The sequence below is a fragment of the Squalius cephalus genome (genome assembly GCF_949319135.1).
Source record: "Squalius cephalus genome assembly, chromosome: 15".
NCBI lineage: Eukaryota > Metazoa > Chordata > Actinopteri > Cypriniformes > Leuciscidae > Squalius > Squalius cephalus.
In genome coordinates this window covers 16,748,727-16,770,447 of record NC_137136.1, presented here as the reverse complement: position 1 = coordinate 16,770,447, position 21,721 = coordinate 16,748,727, and the positions used below count along the sequence as shown (strand labels likewise).

Below are 21,721 nucleotides of genomic sequence, written 5' to 3'. Positions count from 1 at the left end.
TTACATACTTCACCTTTAAGGTATACTAGTAAAAGCGCTCCTGTTTGCCAAAGTCAGCAACCTCCCAAACTGAATGCATGCTTATATTTAGTAATTCATATCAATAGGCCTTAATGACATTATAGACTCACCATGTTCCTTGTTTTTTTCCCCTCAAGTTATGTTTTTGGCCTGTTATGCCTTTATTAGATAGGATAGTGTAGATGAGACAAGAAGCAATGGAGAAGAGAGAGGGGAACAGGACAGGCAAAGGACCTCAAGTCGGTACTCGAACTTGGGTTGCCTGAAGCACAGCTGTGCCATATGTCGGAGTGCTGACCACAAGTCTATTGCTCTGAAACTATGTTCCCTGTTTATAATATATGTAGCCATAATGTGTTGTTTCAACCAATTTACACTTTTTAACGGTTCCCTTTCACTATGAGTGACAGCTCTCTAGTATTGTATCTATGCTCCTTACAGAGATACAACTCTAGGAAGAAGAGGGAGGGATTCATCCAAATAATTGAAATTGAGCTAAGAAATGGGTAGAGCTGGTGAAGCAGGAAGGAGCATAGGGGGTAATTGTAAATATTAAGGGCTGTTTCACTCCCTGAGCAAAGTTGAGCCTTTCACTGGGTGGTACATTTATGCATCTTTGCCAGGACATCCCTTGGGGTTAAAAAAAGCAAAAATTTGCATTAGTTGTGCCTACAACCTGCTCAAAGGAAATGAGTGAATGGATGCTCTCAGTGATATAATTTTTTTTATCAGACTCACAATGTTAATCTGATTTATCAATGTGAAAGCCAGAGGAACCACATTAGTTGTTTAGTTCATTAGTTGTTTGTTACAATTACCTTTTCCAATCTACAAGATAACAGTCCACATTGCTTATTAAACGTTTACAGTAGGTTATCACGTGCAAAGGTGTGGTGGGCTCCAAAATCGGTTCTGTGACATATTTGTGACAACAGTAATAATGAAATATCTTACCGCATTAAAGAATAAGATAGGTGGCTTGGATTGTTGGAACGCTGGGTAAACTGCTATGTTAAGTTCTTTGACAAGAAACTGTGGTACTGCACCCTGCAACAATCAAAGGCATCATGTAGGATGGTCGACAGAATATATCTAATAAGCACCTCCCACACCATCGGCAGCCATTTTAAGGTATGTTCCTAAGATACCATGCGCAAAAAAATGCTTCCACACATTGGACATTGAAATGGAGGCCCCGTAGAACTGGAGGCGGGTCTTCCTCTCCTTTAGCCGTCTTCTCATAGGTCCAAGTGGTCGAGTGTCACGAAATATCCCGGGGTCGGGTGAGCCACATTGTTTGGTGAATGTGCATCGAATTGTACTAACATCAAACCCGTAATGATTTTTTAAAATAATGAATAGTGTTCCAATGAGCTTTAACTTGGATTGAAAGTTTGGGAATATCTTATGTGCGCATTGCGCAACGAGAAGGTGCATCTTACAAAGGAAAACGACAGCAGCAGGAAGCCGAGCACGACGGTGAGTACGAGCCGTTCTGAAGGGGAGAAGCTCATGGGGAGAAGCTTATACTGCTTTGCTACGTTATTTAACGGGGAAATATAATACTAAGAGTGTATAATGCACTAGGTAAGATTTACATCGCAAATTTAGACGTTGATTTGCGTAGTTTCTGGGATCGCCAGTTCTTGTTTGTGTGCTCGTACTCCAGGTTCCAAGCTTGCAGCCCATTTTGTTTTGTGACGTTGGACTTCCATGTTGCTAGCCAGCCAGCTTAGCTTCGTGCATTTCTTTCTGGTTGCTCCGTTAGCATTATATAAACAACCAAATAACAAATAAAATACATCAATTAACGTTTTAATTCAGTATGCATCCGTATATTTACGTTGTTACTGTACTTGACACATCTGATAATTTATTGACTGTTGCAAGTGTCACTATAACTAAAAATCTGCATCACTTTAAAACAGCCACTGGTTTGTCATTGTACACTGTCAGGAGGGACTCATACTCCATCGTTTAGAGGCTAAAGGTTTCCATGATGAACCTATTATATAGCTGTTTTGTTTTAATAATATATTTATTTTGTATAGTTTAAAGAATTTGAAATGATTTAAGATGTTCGTGAAAGTAACATACTGTTTTATACTTGTTTTATGTGTAAACAAATGTATAAATGTATTATGATTAGAAGTCTTTCCCCTTTAGACATGAATGTTTGATAATGATGTCAGCCTTTTTTTCTTTTTTACAGTGTATGTTTAAGGACAAAACGTTGATCACTGGAGTGAGTTTGCTTTTGGAATGTGTACTGGCATATTAGGGTAAGTTGACTTTACTAATTTTGCAGGCTGTTTTTAATTCTTCTCACTATATGTTATTGCTCATAGAATATATGGGTGTTTACTTGCTTTCATGTACAGATAAAGATGTATGATATCTTCTGGTGGAATTGAGAGGAGTTATTGCATCTTGTCAATGAACATTCCTCATGTATATTAATTTTACAATATAATAGCCACATGCAAAAGCTTTGAGTACTGTCAAAGCAGTGGCTTTTTATTTACTGCACACAGAATATAACACACAAGTAAGTGTGTTATAATAGAATTATTAGTAAGGTAACTTGTGGCATACTCGCTGCATGCACATCACCCTGTTATCCAACCTGAGCATAACATTTGTGACTTGAATGCAGGCATTTGTATATGAGCCCAAGATGACATTGATTATGATAGAGTAGTATATTAATAATAAGCTTTGTTTGTAATGTCAACAGCACTGGTTAGCTGATTGATCATCTTACTTGATGGCAAAATGATATTTACACGGTTGAAGACAAATTTTTTCTCACATTTAGCTTACACATTTAGTAATGACTTTACAAGTCATTCATATAATTTGCCATTAAACCTAGAGTGGTAGCAATACTAATCCAGTTTTAAACACCCGTGCAGTTTCAGAACCAAATGTGACTGAAGAGTTGAGTCAAGTATTAGGATTAGCCTATTTGTTAAAAATCTTGTCAGTGAATGATAGAAGATGGATATATGATAAGGAAAAAATATATTATTAAAAAAAGCTAACATTTAATGGTCTTTCCATCGCTGACATTTTAAAAGTGCGCTCAGTTATTTATTTTTTTTCTGTTAATTTTGCCTTTAAATGAAAAGTAGATGAAATGAATATTCAAGTATTCATATCAGTAGCCTAATAAAAGCTGATTTATTTTACATTAAGTGGGTCATCTCATGGAGGCTGCCATGTTGATGACCAGTCATGTACTACTTGCTTTATCTTTGTAATTCCCCTATTATAGGGCACTATTACAATGCAAATGTCATGGGCTTGATTCCCAGAGAATGCACAACTGATAAAGTGTAGGCTATACTTGAATGCAATGTAAGTTGCTTTGGAAAGCAAACGCATTGATGAGATTTTGACTTTGAAAACTGTATTTAAACAGTGGCATCAGTAATGGAAAATGATTTCCTTTTCATTATTTCCTTTTGTGCTGCATCCACAGCACAAGCTATGTTTAGCCTATAAGACCAAGATGGCACCATATTGCCCAGTTCAAACATAATAAAATTACAGAGTGCATTTTAAGTCGACATGACATAAGTTGCGATAGTCTTTTTTTTCCCCTTTTGTGATGAATACTCAGGTAAAAAAGTTTCTTTGACAAGAAAAAAATTATCATTGTCATTTGGTATTGATGCAATCTCATGTGAGTGACAGATTGTCCCGCCCTTGCTCGTCATCAGGGAATAGATGTCGTTGAAAATGGGAGGGAAAGTTATTTTGATTAAAGATTTTGAGGGCACGTGAATTTAAAAAAAATGAGCATGGATAAAGATTTTGAGGGCACGTGAATTTAAAAAAAATGAGCATGGATAAATATTTTATAAGCTGTTTTAGTGTGTGCCCTTTAAATGCAAATAAGCTGCTGCTGCACGACACAGGGGGCGGAGCCTCACGAGCTCGCGCTCAGTCTCTCAGGACAATTTCATCTCACGGAATGATGATAATATCAGAAACTCTCAGTAACGGTGTTCATTTCGAGTCGGACAATAATGCCTACAGAGTCAGAGTGCTGTATAGAGATGAAACAGGTATAGTTTAGTAGTTTAATTACGGTTATAATAACGTATTTGTCATCTGCTTGTATGTATCCATTATTTATTAATAGCCTACAAGTCGGCTGTCTGAATGATGACCAAACATATACTGATGAGTTTAATAAAGTTTATTGTACATCACACAAAAGATGAAGCGTCAGTTTTACTTCAGAAAATCACCGTAAGAACTGAGTAAACACAGTAAGTTATAAGAAGTGCGCAAGTACATAAACGAATTTCGGTAGAGTTGAGGGAGCATTTCTGTGGGCGGAGGTTAGTCAAAAAACTGTTCTACTGACATCATTAAAGAAGGAAGTAGAGGGATGTAGTCCAAACGGGCCGTTCGATATAGGCGACTTCTGTTAAATAAAATATCTCGCTTGGCATAGAACTTTGAGCTTTATAATTTTACAGATATTATTTATGCTCTAACAGCAACATTACACATTAACTAAAGTTTGAAACATGGGATCACGAAGAACGGGACCTTTAAGTAAACTTCATGAGTTTTTAGCCGTGGATGTTTATAAAAAAAACTTGCATAAGTGAGTAGAGAAATCTAAACCAGTATATTATTCTTAACTGACACTTAAAATGGGCAGTCTTTGCAGTTTCGGCAATTTGGCTCTATTTATTGATTGTATTTGTTATTTTTTTCGTCAGATACTATCCATATTGAAACTAAATGAAAGCATGCCGAAGATTGGTGTGGAAACGGTAGCTCAGGTAGGTCAAAAACACATGAGGACAAGCATTAGAATCAGCAATCACTGACATTCGCATTTGGATGAGATTAGATTTCTCAGAGGACCGTTGAGTTTGCTGAAACAGTGGGTAATTTGCCCTGGAATCTTTAGTGGTTGATTGAGAAAAACACTGACTTGGCAGTTTCGGACGGGATTAAAATCGCAAAGTACGTCTGTAAAACATAAATTCCTCTAACATCCACCTGGAAAACTAGTCCTGTCCGAATAAGGCTTATGACTTGTTTCATATGTACTGCACCTGTCTTTAATAATTATTACAATACAATTATTTGCTTTATAATTAAATTATATTGATCTTAAGTTGTAAAACAGTTGATATGTTTATACTGCATTTTCGACATGCTGTCTGACGAACTTAGCATGTGCTTCACAGCGAAAATATTGCATCTGTTTAGCCTAGAAATCTAGATGCACTCTAGCAGCAAATTTTATTTTGCAGTCAGGGTGGTCTAGCAACTCTCCGTTGGCTTTCGAGCTGGAAAAAACAAACTCTAGTCAGGCCAATCACATCATTTATAGAGTCGGCGGGCGGGCTTAACATGATGACAGAGTTGCGATGGTTCCCTTCTACTTGAAAACAAAGAATGGCTGCTGCTGCTGGCGAACAGCGGTCTTTCGTGACTCTGGAGGACTTGGAGTTAAGCTTTTCTTTGAGAAAAGAACAAAGAACGGCACTTAAGTCATACTTAAAAAAGGTAGATGTGTTTGTAGTTTTGCCAACTAGATATGGCAAAAGTTGAATCTATCAACTAGCTCCACTGGTGGGAAAACGCTCTGGTTGGTTGTAGCGCTATCCTATTGCGAGAAGAGGGAATTTGAAAGACAACCATTTATCCCGCCCCTTGGATTGAGCCCTGCCAATGGTGTGTTCCCAGACCCAACATCTTTATGTGGGTCTGGCTTGCCAGGCTAGCATCTGTCAGTATTGTAACTGAAAATGTGCAAACAGTATTTGTGAAAAGGGCCATCATTTACGCCAAACTGGTGGATGCAATGATCCCACCTCCATCAGTATCACTCAAAGGGGTAGGCTTAGTTCACCCAAAAATGTCATTAATTACTCACCCTCATGTCATTCCAAACACGTAAGACCTTCATTCATCTTCGGAGCACAAATGAAGATCTTTTTGATGAAATCTGAGGGATTTCTGTCCCTCCATTGACCGATATGCAACTACTATTTTGACGCTTCAAAAAGTTTTAAAAGAGATCGTAAAACTAATCCATATGAATTGAGTGATTTAGTCCAAATTTTCTGAAGAGACTTTATTGCTTTATAGGATAAACAGATTGAATCTAGGCTTTTATTCACATTTAAATGTTTATCAGCGAACATAAACAGAAGCTCAACCGAACCTGCAAAAACAAACCTCTTGCGGAATACCTTAATTGGGCCAAATGTTTATGCCAAGTTTCTGATCACCCAGTAAACATTGTTCCTCCATAGACCATTTCTTTATGGCTCATTAAGATTTTCAGGAGCACTTGATAATTACAGACAGGTGTGTTGGATATGGGTTGGATCTGAACTTTGCAGTAAGGTAGATCTCCAGGACCAGGGTTGGGCAACCCTGCTGTACGGTGTACCTACAATGTCATTGTATGCAGCAGAATTAGGATTTATCCTCTGAGAATTTACTGGAATATCCAAACCTATTAAGTAAAAGGAGTTGTCCATTTACCTTTGACCATATTGTGTATCTGGAGCTTTTCTTTATATTTTTGTTCTTTTTTGCAAAACAGGTTATGTGGCACCTCTGTTGTCAAGGTTCAGAGCATTGGCCATTGCACTGAAAATGGCATTTTCAACCATAAACAACAGTCTCATTTAATGTTTTCTCAAAAGGACAGTTGATTACTGGATTTTACTGATAATATCTATTACATAATCTTACAGTTAGGTTAATTTGTTTACCCTGTCCTGTTAAAACGTTTGTGTATAGAATGTCAGGTAGTCATCTGCTATGCAGCCTGCGTCAAGGCCAGCATGGCAAAAGTGTGCATCAAGGGCACATATCAGTCCCAATGCCTGGGAGCATCCTTCTTAAACCTAGAAATGTCAAATGGGGCACCCTATGGTCTTGTGGACTTGTGCACACACTTGCGGCAGTCATCGCAGGCCCACAAAACTGCAAGTGCACAATGTGCGCCATTTGGGACAGGTCCCAGGTGTGCATACAAGCTTGCAAACTAATTTCTTGTTTTACAATGAACTTGCTAAAGGCACACACACTTTCATTAGTGTTTTTTAGTTTCCCTTGGCTGTATTCTTCGACATGTCAGTCAATGATCTTGGTCCGTGATCTTGGACTTGGACATGCATCCACTCCAATAGATTTCAGTATAAACTGTTTACTAACTGCTGCCGCTTTTACACCCGTGCTGTAAATTTGTTGATTTTTATTCCTTTTATCAGTTTCACACTACAAACATTCATAATGGACATTCTTGGATTAAATCTCCCTGTTATTTTGTGAATTGTTGGTGGTTCGTGCTATGAGGCTAGCTGCTTCATTACACTGTGAATAGACAGCTATGAGTTCTTTGCCTGCAGTCTAACCTTGATCTGTGTATAGAAGCAGTGGATCATTGTGGTTGATTTCATCCAACAGGAACAGCATCAGCTCATACTCATTTTATTTGGACCAATGGATTGCATGTGCTTAACTCATGCTCCATTGTTATATTGTGTCTGTAGGTTTATTTTTTGTATATTTTTAGATTGGTTTACTTGTTTTGTGTTTATGCATTGTATAGTCTTGAGCACTGGTCAGAAAACAAGTAATATTATTTATGTTTACGAAGTATTATTTACTAATATTAGTAACTCCGTCAAATGTATGATATCTTATGGCAGGGGGCGACTTTATTTTAGAATAAAAATATTTTTTCTAGATGACTAATGTCTAGATCAGGACTCTTCAACTCCAGTTCTGGAGGACTGGTGTCCTGCGGTCTTTAGTTCCAAGCCTAATTAAAAACCTCTGTAATTTGCAAGTAATTATGAACACTGTGATAAGCTTGTTTTGGGCTGTTTGGTTAGGGTTGGAACTCAATTCCTGGAGGGCCAGTGTTCTAGAGACTTGAGTTGAAAAGCTCTGGTCTAGGCCAGTGCTTCTCAAATCTGTCCCGGAGACCCTCTACCCATGCAGATTTTGGATGTCTCTGGTTTTGGGCACACCAATTTCGGGTCCTGCAGTCTCTACTTATGAGCTAATGAGTTAATTCAGGTTTGTTAGATGGAGAAAACTAAAATGTGCAGGGGTGGACAGGTTTGGTAAACCTCCAGGACAGGTTTGATCAGCCAGTCCTGCTCCATGGAGGGCAACCATCTTGCTGAGTTTAGCTCCAGCCCTAATCAAGCACATCTGTAACAGGTTGATCAAAGGTGTTCAGGATGCATGATTTCTTTTTCTTTTTTCCCCCCAAACCAGTTAAGCACGCACCTCACCCTGCAGCCAATTTTATTGGTCAACTCAATCACAGGTGTGTTGGAGCAGGGTTGAGAATGAAGTCTGCAGGAGGGTATCCTTCAGGAGCGGGTTTGGCTACCCTTGGTCTAGACATTTCATCTCATGTGAGTCAACATTATGTATAAATATTTTAATTAGGAAAAAAAAAACTTGAGCAAATCAATAGTAGTGTCTGCTGCTTGGTGTAAATTATTTTAATCTAAGGCCCAATCCCAATTCTATTTTATACCCCTTCGTCTACCCCTAACCCTTCGCCTACCCCTTACCCCTGTCCCTTGAAACAGAGTGGCAAGGCGTAGGGGTGAAAATATTCCCCTAAGAAATGGGACACCACTACTACACCGTTACACGTCATTATACGTCGTTGCTAGCGCCTACGTCACAGGAGATGTGCCAATGTTTATCACAAATTTCCAAGATGCCGTCGGCAGCTGTAGTCATCTCAATTGCGTGAGTTACAGCTATTTTTTTTGCATTTTTCTTCTGAAGTTCGCAGAAAACAACGGAGATGACGATATCTTCGACGCCTAAGTATTTTTGGACTTCAGGAAACGTTGCTCATTGTCAGCGTGAAAACGAATGAGCCTCCGGGTTTCCTCAGGTGTCCCTGTTTGATAAAGAACATACAAGGCTGGTTGATCATGTTGCAAAAAGCACGAAACTGTGTAAGCACTGTTTGTTTATATCGTGTTCACATATAACCACAAGAAAACAATGTGTTCATAGCAGACGTACGGTAAAAGATAAGCCAATTCCCTGCCGCAATTACATTCACCAGTTATCAGACATGAAAATATGTTGCGGGACTATCGTTAACGAACTTCAGCGATTTTTTTTTTTTTGCAAACGTTTCTTTGAAGAACTTGACCGTAAATATGAACACAAGATTGAATATGACATAAAGAAAATGATTATTGGCAGTCATGTTGCCTCTGTAGCCGGTGTATGCAGGTACATTTCTCATACCCCTTCGTTTGAAGTGTGGTCCCGAAAAATCTTCGTTTCAAGGGCTATCTGGCCCTTCCCCCTACCCCTACCCCTCCAACCAAAAGAGAATCGAGACAGGGCCAAGGGGCAGGGGCAAGGGGTGAATTGGGATTGAGCCTAAAAATAGCTTTTAGAATTTTGCATTTTTTCATCAAACTTCTTACAATTGAGCCTTCGCTAAGCCCCGCCCTCCTTAGTTACAGTTGCTACGCCTGACAAGCTTTTTGAAATTTGAAAATAATATAATAATTATAAATCAAACAGCTTATCCATAAATCTTGTGGAATAAACACAAGACATTAGCCTGACCACTTTGCAATGATAACATTCTCCCGCTTATTTTTAGCGCGCCAGGCTACTGCTCACATGTCGTAGAACAAACGTAGGTGTTTTTGTTAATCCTGTCATCCCGGAATTTCTCCCCTTGGGTTTTAGGTTTCGGGAAGGGAAAAAATTCCACCCCCCTGTCCAAACTTTTAGGATACCGGGTATCAGATTTGCACAATCCATACGCACAACGCTTCAGCAAGTTTCCCTCGCTTGAAAGCTTGCCAGACCTCCCCGCGCCTAGTTACGGTTGCTAAGCCACGATTGGCCTGTGGCGGTTTTCGGGTGTGGTTTAGCGAAGGGTCAATTAATGCTTTGTGTTCCATGTAATTGAGGTACTTATGCTTGCATGGCATCTGTGTTGTGTTATTGGAACTGTACTGGACAACTAACCATGCGTCACATCACAGTGGGATAACCACTCTGTACTGCATATGTTGCCTTTTCTGTTTGTTTCCATTTGGGGTTACGGAGATATAAGCTGTGTGTCATCCGAAGGGTTTGGAACCAGTTTTTGTCTTTGACTGGAACTTCTCCCATCAGTTTGTGGTCTGTGTATGACCCAAATGCTACACCATACATTCAGTTATAAGATATCAGTTATTCCGATATTAACTTTTGAATTGAATGCGTGCACACGTTTTTTAACTTTAGCTTTTGAAAGCGCGATCATGTGTACTCTGTGTATAGGCCTATAATTCGTGGCAAACGGGGAGCCGCTCTTAATATGCAGGGTATTGAAATCGATTTTGAATGCGTGCTTTTCAAATTTGTGATCATGCATAACCAGTGTATAAGGTGCGGTGGGACTGACCACACATTTTACAAGATAAGGTTTTTGTCAATGATGCTCAAGATCCTTTGCACACCAAATCATTTACTATCGATTTATCTGCTATATAGGCTATTGTCATCTCGTGATAAGTGAAATCTGACACCTGATGCACTGAGACTACTTTAGAACAAATCTTAGCAACAAGGCACATGTTTCTGTATCTGTGTACCTCACTTTGTTTGGATATTTTTATTTTGGATAGTTTATTAAATAAGATTGTGTCCACTCTTTCTGGAGTTATGTTGCTATGTTTGGTGTTTGTTTTACTATATTTTAATTTTCTCTGGTGATATTCTTGGCACTAATTGCAAAAATATAATGGCTTGACATTTAGTTCTTTCATTCCTGACATTCATTCTTATAGTACTTGGCTGCGTTTCCTAAAAGCATCGTGAGCTAAGTTGATCGTAGAGACCATTGGTGGCAATGGTTCTATGATCTACTTGGGATTTTGATGCTTTTGAGTAACGCAGCCCTGTCAGGTTTACAATAGTTTACTGTATGAACAGGACAGTTTGAGTCACACCTGTCAGTTAACATGTTTGTCAATCTCAGAGACTAATGTGCATGTTGTCTATTTTTCCTCAACATCAGTAGATTTTTCACAGTTAGTATTTAAATAACAATAGGTGTAAAACTTTGTGCTATTCCTGGATGTAGAGAAGCAGAGTAGCACCTGCAGCTCTTAGTGGTCTTCCAAAGCACTGGCTGAAGTTTATTTATTTATCAAGGTACCTGGTTACAAGATGGGCAACTCTGCACCTGGGGGGGCCACTATTTTTTTGCAAATTTTACTTCCAGCCTTATTAAAACACACCTAAACATAGTCTTCAGGATTACAGGTAGATGTGTTAAATTGGGGTTGGATCTAAAATCTGTGACAAAAGTGTCCCAACAGGAGCAGAGTTGCCTATCCCTGCCTTAGATTCTTAGTCCCATATTTGTTTTTTTGCCTCATTTTAACTTCAAGATTTGCCTTTGCTATGGTCTTGTCCAAGGCAGTTAACAGTCTATACTTTGAGTTTAAAAGTTATGTGTTTTGGTAAGTTGGGCAGTTTTGAGTAGGTTTTTATTTTTTGGATTGTGGCTGGTAGAAGTCAGGCTAAGTACTGCAGATTGTGAGAAGTTAGTTGAGTGACGTGTGGTGTTTTTTTGATGGGCCTGACTTCACAAAACATCTTAACGCTAAAAATAGCTCCTAACTTGCAGATTTAGGAGAAACTATTAAAAATAATTGGCATTTTAGTGCTAAAACCAGCTAAGTTAGGGGTAGTCAAGAGGACTCCTAAGTCACTAAGACCAAATCAGAAACAATCCTAAAATGGTTGTTGCCAGCAATCTGCCCAGAGACATTATACACCATTGAGTCATTAAGCGATAGTCTTTGGTGCTGAGCCTTTTCTTCATAAATGCAATAAATATTTTGATTTATAGATTTTAATCTTCGATGACATAACATAAAGATTCATTTATGTACAGGCAAAATATTGAATGATGGAGAATAAAACATTGAGGTCAAATTGAAAATAATGACCTATTGTCAGCGACGATAGCCTTGTGGGCAGCTCAGGTGACCCGAGTTAGAGTTCCTGCTTGTGGACCTTTCCCAATCCCATCCCCCTTTCTCTCTCCCACTTTGTTTCTTGCCTACTCAATGTCCTATCAAAATAAAAAGGCAAAAACTATAAAAATAAATCTTTGTAAATAAATAAAAAAGAAAATAATGTCATTACCTGGGGCAGTTGTTTAAACTAGTTCGCACTTACTATTAAATAGAGTAAAAGAGTAAAATAAGCGTATTTGCCATGCTGTCTGTGGGGATTCGGTATTGAGAAACGGCCATTGGTTAGCTTGATCAGGTGTGTTTTATTAGGATTAGAGCTAAACTCTGTAGGAAAGTGGATCTTGAGGGCAAGAGTTGAGAACTCCAGGTGTAGACTATAAAGGAGAGGAATGGTAGAAGAATAGGGTATATCTGGAAGAAAGAACCAGAGTGATTGTTCATCTCTGATTATTGCAAAGATGCAAAGGTTTGCCTCCGTTTCCACACAAGAACAATAACAGGAGAGGGGAAAAAAATAGGATTTAGCAGGCATTAGGGCTGGAGGTGAGTGATGTTGGTATTAAATGATGAATGCAATGTATGATAACAATGCTGTACAAGATTATGCAAAGTTCTTCAAATCAACATGATGTCCAAGAACACAAGACACTGGGGAATCACCATTTCTATATTCCTACCTATATTCCTTTCAGTCAGGAAATGGGGTATTGCCTTATCAAGGGATGTCCAATTCTGTTCCTGGACAGCCGTATTTCTGAAGAGTTTTCTCCAAATAAAATTAAATGTGCTTGAACAAGCTATTCAAGGTCCGCCAGCATTATTGGAAATTTCAGAGCAGGTTGGAACTCTGCAGGAAGATGGCCATTCAGGAGCAATGTTGGACACCCCTTGGCCTTATCTACCGTAAAACTTCAAATAATAGCCGAGTCCCAAATAGACGCCTGTCTCTTTTACACGCCTGGTGTGGCTACAGGTAAAGGCCAGTCTCAAATAGAGGCCTGGTCTGTTTTTTAGTTTCGGGTTGTATTTAATCTTCTAAAACCCGTCAGATCGTCTGTTTAAGCCAGTTCTATGGAGCAGATTGAGCACGCAAGAGAGCCCTGCACATCTGGGCGGGAGCTGTTAGCGCAAGCAAGGCAGGCAGAGTTAGCGGAGGCCGGAGAGGGAGAAGTGGAGGAGAGCGACAAGGAGGAATTCGCCATTGAACTTGTAGTTGAGGATCACGGTGATGATGATAGTGATGAATAGGGTCCTTTTGTATCACATGATTGCAGTTGTTTTACAGGGTAGCCTTCATTCTTTCTTGTTGATGTGTTTCTGGCAACAAGTTCATAGGCTCGATGGATATTGCCGGTAACTTGTATTGTTCAGCCCATGGCTGTCACATCGTTTCGTTTTTTTTATGCTGCCAATATTCTAAAGGGGGTCGCACACCGTACGAGAAGCGCAGCCCCGCGTCGCGTCTGACAACTCGAGGTATCGCACACCGGACGTGCACTTTGTCAGTTTATGGCCAGCAATATAGTTATGTTTAAGGATATTATGGAATTAAGATCATGTCTGTACAGGGTGGGCCATTTATATGGATACACCGTAATAACATGGGAATGGTTGGTGATATTAAAGTCCTGTTTGTGGCACATTAGTATATGTGAGGGGGCAAACTCCTCAAGATGGGTGGTGACCATGGTGGCCATTTAGAAGTCCACAAACAGGACTTTAATATCACCAACCATTCCCATGTTATTACGGTGTATCCATATAAATGGCCCACCCTGTACTATGTTATGATTGTACTGTACAATTAAATACAATCGTTGCTTAGTCTGCAGTCTGAATTCACTTTACCTCAGAGCGTCCGTTAACTGAATGAATTGAGAATATCACCTGAAAATCCGATAACATCAGCAATTTTCATTCAATGATTTCTGTTAATGAATGTAAAACTGAATGTATATTGCAGCACAGGGTGAAGTCAGTATACATTAACAACAATTTGAGACAATGTACACTCATAGAGAATAATGTGTTCGAATTTTAAAGACGTGGCGCTGCGCTTCTCGTATGGTGTGCGACCCCCTTTAGACATATGGAAATATAGTAGGCTAATTCTTACGTTTAATCTGTTAAACACAAACACAGATTTGGTAACCTCCTATTGTCATGCTCATCTCAACACTAAATTAAAGGCCTGTATCATATAGACGTCTGTCTCAAATACAAACCGGTGCAGTTCAGCGATTTGGGAAAATAAAAGCCCGGGCTATTATTTGAAGTTTTACGGTAATACAAATTACAAATACAAATGTGCTATGTCTCAGGATGTAGACACAGGATGTTCTGGTGTTTACTTGTAATAGCATCTAGGCTATCTTCCTTTATTATTGTTCCTAGTTTTATACCATCTTGTTTTGTTTTGAGTTGTAATTTTTAAAAAACATTCTTGGTAAGGGCACTATCCTGCCCATGACTGGCCTCTGAATCCTTAGAACCTTGAAGGTGCCAAGCTAATTTTCCTGGCCTGAAGAACCAATTCTTTCGTGGAAATGTACAGAATGGTTCTTGATTGGGCAGTGGCATCATGCCAGTGGAATAGGGGTACTAGAAATCTACCAAGATCTTCAGTTATAAGTATTTAACAACCGATCTGCTGACAGAGCACCATGCTATCACCTTTCTATAAATGGATTTGTGGTTGACGCTGAACTATTATAGTATTGTCAGTTGTGTTAAGAAAGCTATACTGAATGTAGCACTGAGAGTGCAGAAGCCAGTTGCCCCCTACCAAACATATCACACCGCATATCCAATATATAGGCTCATTTAACTCTGAATCTTCATTGTGAACGTGATTTCACCAAGTACATCATGTTCTTGGATCAACATTAGATTTTGCCAATCAGATTTGAGGAACATACAGTTTGTCAAGTTAAGGCTTACAACCAGGGAAGTAGGTACTTCTACATCGCTGTTATTCATCTATCATTTCCCTCTGATTTTAAGGATAAGTTGTGGTTGGCTTTACGGGTAGGGTTAGGGTTAGGGTTAGGACTATGATATCGGATAGGGATGTTGATCCATGATCAACTAAATATTTTGATCCAGGAACATGTTTTACTTGGCAAAATCGCAGCGACCATGGAGAACTAAAGATGTCAGTTTTCTTGATAATTTGTAGAATTTATTCCAAATTGTAATAGAATTCCATACACATTTTGGGGCTGTGTATTGGCAACAAAGTCATGTTATGCATCCTGATACAGAGGCCGTGATACAGAGTTCACAATACAATATATATATAGCAGGTTGGAACTCTGCAGGAAGATGATCATTCAGGAGCAAATTTGGACACCCCTTGGCCTTATCTAATAAAAATTAATAGGTGTGCTATGTCTCAGGATGTAGACACAGGATGTTCTGGTGTTTACTTGTAATAGCATCTAGGCTATCTTTCTTTATTATTGTTCCTAGTTTTATACCATGTAGTTTTGTTTTGTAATTTTTGAAAACCATTCTTGGTAGGCACTATCCTGCCCCTGACCTTATTAAACACTGCATACTATAGGGCCATTGCTAAGGTATAGGCAGAGCAGGCAGTTGCCCTCTGCATTATAAAGGGCATCTGTACTGTATCACTGTATAACAATAATCCTAGGTTGTGGTGTAGGTTTCATGTAAACATTGGGTTAACCCCACCAGGTACAATATTCTGATTGTTTTTGTCTTGTTTTTTAAGCACATCAATAATAATATACTCATTCAAATAGATTAATAAAAACGTCTTTACGTTACTGGTAGGTTATCATTGCACAAATTGACAGTACATTTAAGAAAATATATTTTTTAAATTAGAAGTGTTCTAAACTAATGCACTTTCTTCACTGTAGCGCACGCACACACATTCAGTCACTTACACAGAAACATTCAGCAACTCAAACTTCTCAATGCTGCCCTGCAATTTCTATCAATAAAATAGCTTCACCACTGAAGAGCTACATTATCTTTCTTAGCAAGGAGTTGGTAACATCACTGTTTTTGAAGCAATTAAACTCACTGCTTTATTGTTAATAGAGAAACGCGGCACAGACTGAGGTAATTCATACATGTACAATCTCTCTCAGGCCTGTAAATGAACACAGACTTGATGCATTACACTATTCTGTGAATAGAATCTCGAACTGGAGATCATAAAGCCCGTGCTTTTATCCACAGTGGAGAAAGAGTGCCTGCACATGGTTGCCAGGTTGAGAATAATAAGTAAAACACTTAGCAGATATTTCCTTACACCGCATTACGTTATTTGATATCAGGTAACTAGCCTATATGTTGTTCTAGCCTATATATTGTTCTAGCCTATATATTCTATTCTGCTAATTAATTTCAGTACATTTCCAATCGATATCTGATTCTGGTATCGACAAGCAGTATGTGGCGACACACAGTTGTATCGATGTATCGAACACAGCCCTAGTGTAGAGTAGGCATTTTGTACCAACTAATGTAAATTTTCATTTGTGCCTGTATAGGCATACATTTTTCCAATGAAACCTGCAAAATCTCACCATGCAATGGTGTCATGGATATGTAATGTAGACATGACGACGGGCCACAATGCCAGTCTGAATTGGCGTACTCCTGTTAATAGTATATCATTAGTCACAAAAAAAGAAATACTAGAATTTTATAAATGTTGCATATTTGGCCATGCTACTCATTGGCTGAAGAAGTATAGACGTATTTGACCCAGGGTTCTCTCTGTAGAGGTGATGCCACATGCTGCAGGTGCACCCACATTTAGTAATATATTTGTTTATTTGGAACACTACAGATCAAGCATTGACATAAATGATTGTCTTAACTTTAAAATTACAGTAAAGAACAAATAAATGGCCAGAAATAAAATAATCGTTTTGCAAACAAAATTTTGCAAAACAGTTTTCAAAATGTTCATTAATCATTCATCCTAGACCAGCTTCGTGTGGTTTGTCTTGTGTTGGCTAGGGATGCACCGAAATAAAGTTTTGGCCGAAGCCGAATAATAATGAAACGCTTTGGCCGAAGGCCCAATACAAAACGCGGTGTTTCACATTTCTTCCATTTATTTTGCCAATTTTTTCACCATTGCATTAAGTAAATAGTAAAAATGTGCTTTTTACTATTTTGTCTTGCTTTTCAGAGAAAAAAATCAAGTTACAAAAATGCAATTTAAAAATGTTATTTAAAGGTCCCATGACATGAAATTTTCACTTTCTGAGGTTTTTTAACATTAATATGAGTTCCCCTAGCCTGTATATGGTCCCCAAGTTTCTAGAAATTTCAATCGGTGTAAATCTAGCTTTTGCTATCTTTCTCTGCCTTTGAGAAAATGGAGGCTCATACGCGCTGATCTTGAATCTCCTCTTTATGACGTCATAAGGAGGAAATGTTACCTCCCCTGTCTCTGCTTTGCCCGCCCAGAGAATATTTTCCGCCCATGAGAAAATGCGCTAGGAAGTAGGAACGCGCGCGCGCGATTTTAGTTTGTCCACGAGAGATATCATGGCTTTTGAGCGAGCGAAGCATAACAATTGCTCAATAATTGGATGTACAAATGAACACTGAAGGGTCAATACAGAGCTGGGCTTTCTGAACGTCTGAAACTAAAGCCTGGATCACTCTCTTTGGCTCAGCTACACACCTCTGACAAGTAAGTCAACTAACGTTAATGATATGTAAGTGTGTTGCTTTACTGTTTATGGTTACCTAGATTGTTACACGTAGAATGTGGCTGTAACATTAGCTATGCAGCTATGCCGTTTATGTGTGTGAATACACACACTGTAACGCGAGTGTTGTACACTTCTTTGTTATTTGGATAACCGTTTTCCTGTTGGTTATATGGCGCGCGCGATATCCGCATTTCAAGATCGCAGAGCTTGATGTAATAAGATAAATACAGACGTTACAGATCTCTTATGTAAAGGCAACAGTAGGTTAGCGTTAGCTACATGATAATAACTGTAAACCATCCGAATAAAGTACCGTATCCAGACATAATATTTTAAACTAACCATTCGGAAACGTCCTGCTGGAGCCGCTGAGTTGCAACTTCTTCATCCGTTGCTTCTCCATCCGGATCAGATTCTGGGTCAAACTGAAATGCTTGAAAGACTGCGTGTCTTCGTGCCATTGCTATATCCAACGTAAACATGAACGCCACGGTACCGTTGCGCAAGATGGTCAAGGCCACACCCACCCTCCACCTTGCACCGCCTTTCTCCGCCTCATTAGCATTTAAAGCTACAGACACCGAAACGGCCTGTCTGAAGGAAGCTCATTCTGGGACTGGCTTGTAGTGGCTATAATTCTGCACCGAGGCTGAATTTTTGGAAAGAGATTTCAGATACAGTACTAGGGACCACTAAGGCCTATATTAAAGCCTACAAAAAGTAGCATGTCATGGGACCTTTAAGACTGAACGTTTTTTTACATTCCAGCAGATATTATACAAACAAAGCACAATATAACCTAAAATAAATAAATTAGTAAAAAAAAAAAAGTCGGTTCCTCTTCTCATCGATGACATGAGATGCAGCACTAAACAGTCTCTCGCTGCCGGTGCTTTTGCATGGAGCAGACAAGTGCCTGGGATCAGAATAGTAAAAAAAAATTCAGCCAAAAAGGCTTTCCAGTACTGTTTTCTACTTTGTGCTCACATCTTGTTGGAAACGTTTTTGTGGCATTCCGAACTCTTCTTGGATAGATTGTAGGCGCGCATAGGCAAGCGGGGAATGTTTAAAGTGGTGAACAATTTTCCTACCTATCGCTATCACATACGCTATACTGCGCTGACTCAACAATCCCTCATTGACCGGCAGTTGAATGTGTGTGCCATACACCGTATGCCTTTCAGATCGCTATCTTCCATGGCTTTAGCCATATTTCTTGCGTTGTCACTGACTACCGCATGCACTTTAGATCGGTCGATACGCCAAGTGTCAAACAGCTGTATGGGACCCCCTAAACACTTGAGTGCAGCACTATACTGGTGGGGCTTACATCCGAGCTCCATATATATCAGTCGTGAAGCTGAGGGCTGCAGTATCTGTAGCCAAGAGCTCATGGACGTGAGTTGAAACAACATTCTACATCTCAGGTAAGCACACGTCTGAGAAATGCCGTCTACTAGGCATGGTGTAATGGGGCTCAATATAGTCTTTAAGCCTGCGAAATCCAACATCCTCTACAACAGAGAATGGTTGATCATCCAATGCGATGAATTCCACTATCCATTTTTTTAGTAATGCCTTTAGCTTTGGCACTGTCATTGGCAAACTTTTTTGCCTTTTCTAAGAAGTCAGCCACAGATGGAGTGGGTGTCCTGGGACTGTGAGGAGCTACTTTCCTTTTCGATGCTGCTGCCGCCGTGTCTTTCTCGTACTCTGCATGCTGTTCGGGGTGTCTTGATTTTAAGTGATAAATTAAACTTGTAGTGCTGTAAGTTTTTGCTGATGCACCCCCTCTGGACAATTCAGCAGAACAGTGTCTGCAAACGGCCGTTTTTGCCTCTTTCTCGGACACTTTAAAATGCTTCCACACCGCCGACATGTTTGCTGCATTTATAAAGCGCGTGCCCCTCACTCTATGCTGATTACTATTTGATCGCGTCATCAAAAATGTCATTGTTCGGCAAAATTGATTCAGTCGGTTTACTTACGCAGCCGAACACCGAAAGTGTTTTTTTTTTTTTTTTTTTGTGCTACAAACATTCGGTGCATCCCTAGTGCTGGCCATTCCATGATTTGACGTCTTCAGAATTCAGTATCTCTCTTAGTTATAGTTTTGGGCTGTATTGGAGAGCACAGTAGAGGAGAGACCAGAAGTGATAGGAGAGAGGGGTGTGGGATTAGGAAAGTCGGGTTGCCCAAAGCGCTGTTGAACAATATGTTGGCGTACTGTCCACAAGTCAGTGGTTCCGAAGCCTACAGTCTTGTTCTTTTTCTTATAAGGTAAATATGATATGAGATGTTTTAAGTCATTGTCTTGCTGTAGGACCAACTTGGTATACCAGTAGAAGCCACAAACTATCACCACCACCTCCGTGTTTGGCTCAAGATAGGTGAACCAGCCTTCCTCCTTCTCAACATTGTCCACTTCCATTGCTTCATGGCCATTTTAGGCTTTCTTGTTACCACTTGAACTGTCATGCCTGTAACTGGAAGCTCTTCTTTACAGTTTATAGCATTTGATAATTACAGACAGGTGTGTTGAAGGTGGTAGGTTGAAGGTAGATCTTCAGGAACAGGATTGGGCACCCCTGATTAAAGTATTTTTATTATACTTTGATTGTTGATCTGACATCTACCTTTTTGTCTTGGCAAATTATGCAGAACAGTTTAGAAATACTACATTATATTTAGGAAATTGTGGCAATCTTTAAACTTGTTTCAAACTCTTTCCATTGCTGGTTATATTATTGTACATTTCTGTGTAAAAAAAGGTCACTCTTAAACCTTACCTTCAGAAAACGAAGCTTCTAGATCAGTGATGTCAAACACTGTGGCACTTAGGTCCTCCAGGAATTGGATTTGACAAACCTCTTCCACAAGCTGACATTTAAAGTCTTCATGAAACAGAAGTTGTGATCGTCTTTTCTTCTCTATGGTGACCTATATCTGTGTGAAACGGCTTCTCGAACAAGAAAAAATATAGGGCGAGGCTTCATTTTAGGCACAGGGAATTTATTGTATGTTTGTATGGTTGTGGTTTGCTATTGCTGAGATCTTGTGAGAGTGACAGGTTGTTCTGCACTCATGCCAGTAAACGCATCATCAGAAGGGAGAGATGTTGCTGCAAGAGGGAGGGGAAGTTAGTTTGATTAAAGATTGAATAAAAACATAAAATGTGCATGGATAATTTACAATAAATACTGAAAAATCCCATTAAAAATAGGAATTTTAAAAATAGTTCATTTTAATTTCATCTTGACATTAAGGGGGGAAAACTTTTTGTTTTTATGTTCAAATGTATTGAAGCCCACACTCCATGTATCTTTGATTTTGTGTAGGCCTGTAGTTTGAGAACCTCTGTATATCCTGGATCTTTTGCATATAATAAGAGTGATTGGGGCCTGGTTCTGTCTCACTCCAAAATTACAAAAAACAATGACCGGGCACATTGTTCCAAGTCTTCATAAGCCATACAGTAACTTTGTGTGATGAACAAAGCAAAATGCAAGTTGTTTTTCTCTAATCTTCAGTTTTGCAAAAGCTGAGATGAACTGCAAAAGCGCTCTGCAAGAACAAAAAGCTCTTAGATTTCTAATGATTCAATACCTTTGGATTACTTCAGCGCTGATGTCTTAGCATGATGCTGTGGCAGTACTACTACATAGTTGGCAGTAGTTCGGAGTGTATGTTTGATGATATTATTATTATTATTATTATTAGTGGTAGCCTAGTGTTTTAAACATCCATATTATACCAGTAAACAGCAATTTTATTAGTAATTGACTTATATATGCTGCTTTTGAAATAGATATTTTTTTCTTTATGCAGGTCTTTGGGCAAATCAGCTATAATGTTCCTACTGATATGTAGTGGATAAGTGCGGTGAGCATTTCATTTCATCCTATTTAATTTTATTTACAAATGTGTGCTGTTTTGGTAATCACATGGACATTTGTCTTG

General features: G+C 39.1%; 1 protein-coding gene across 6 annotated transcripts in view; it reads left to right on the top strand.

Moving 5' to 3' along the window:
• Positions 1-1,137: 1,137 nt before the first annotated feature.
• The window catches only part of znf1035 (zinc finger protein 1035), a 29,590-nt gene continuing 9,006 nt past the window's right edge, over positions 1,138-21,721 (top strand). The window contains exons 1-5 of one of the 6 annotated variants that reach the window (XM_079895634.1): positions 1,162-1,500; positions 2,234-2,303; positions 4,764-4,826; positions 8,302-8,444; positions 21,590-21,643. The gene's annotated coding sequence lies outside the window, so the exon portion shown is untranslated. The other 5 variants (XM_079895632.1, XM_079895635.1, XM_079895636.1 and 2 more) reach the window with 5 other exon arrangements.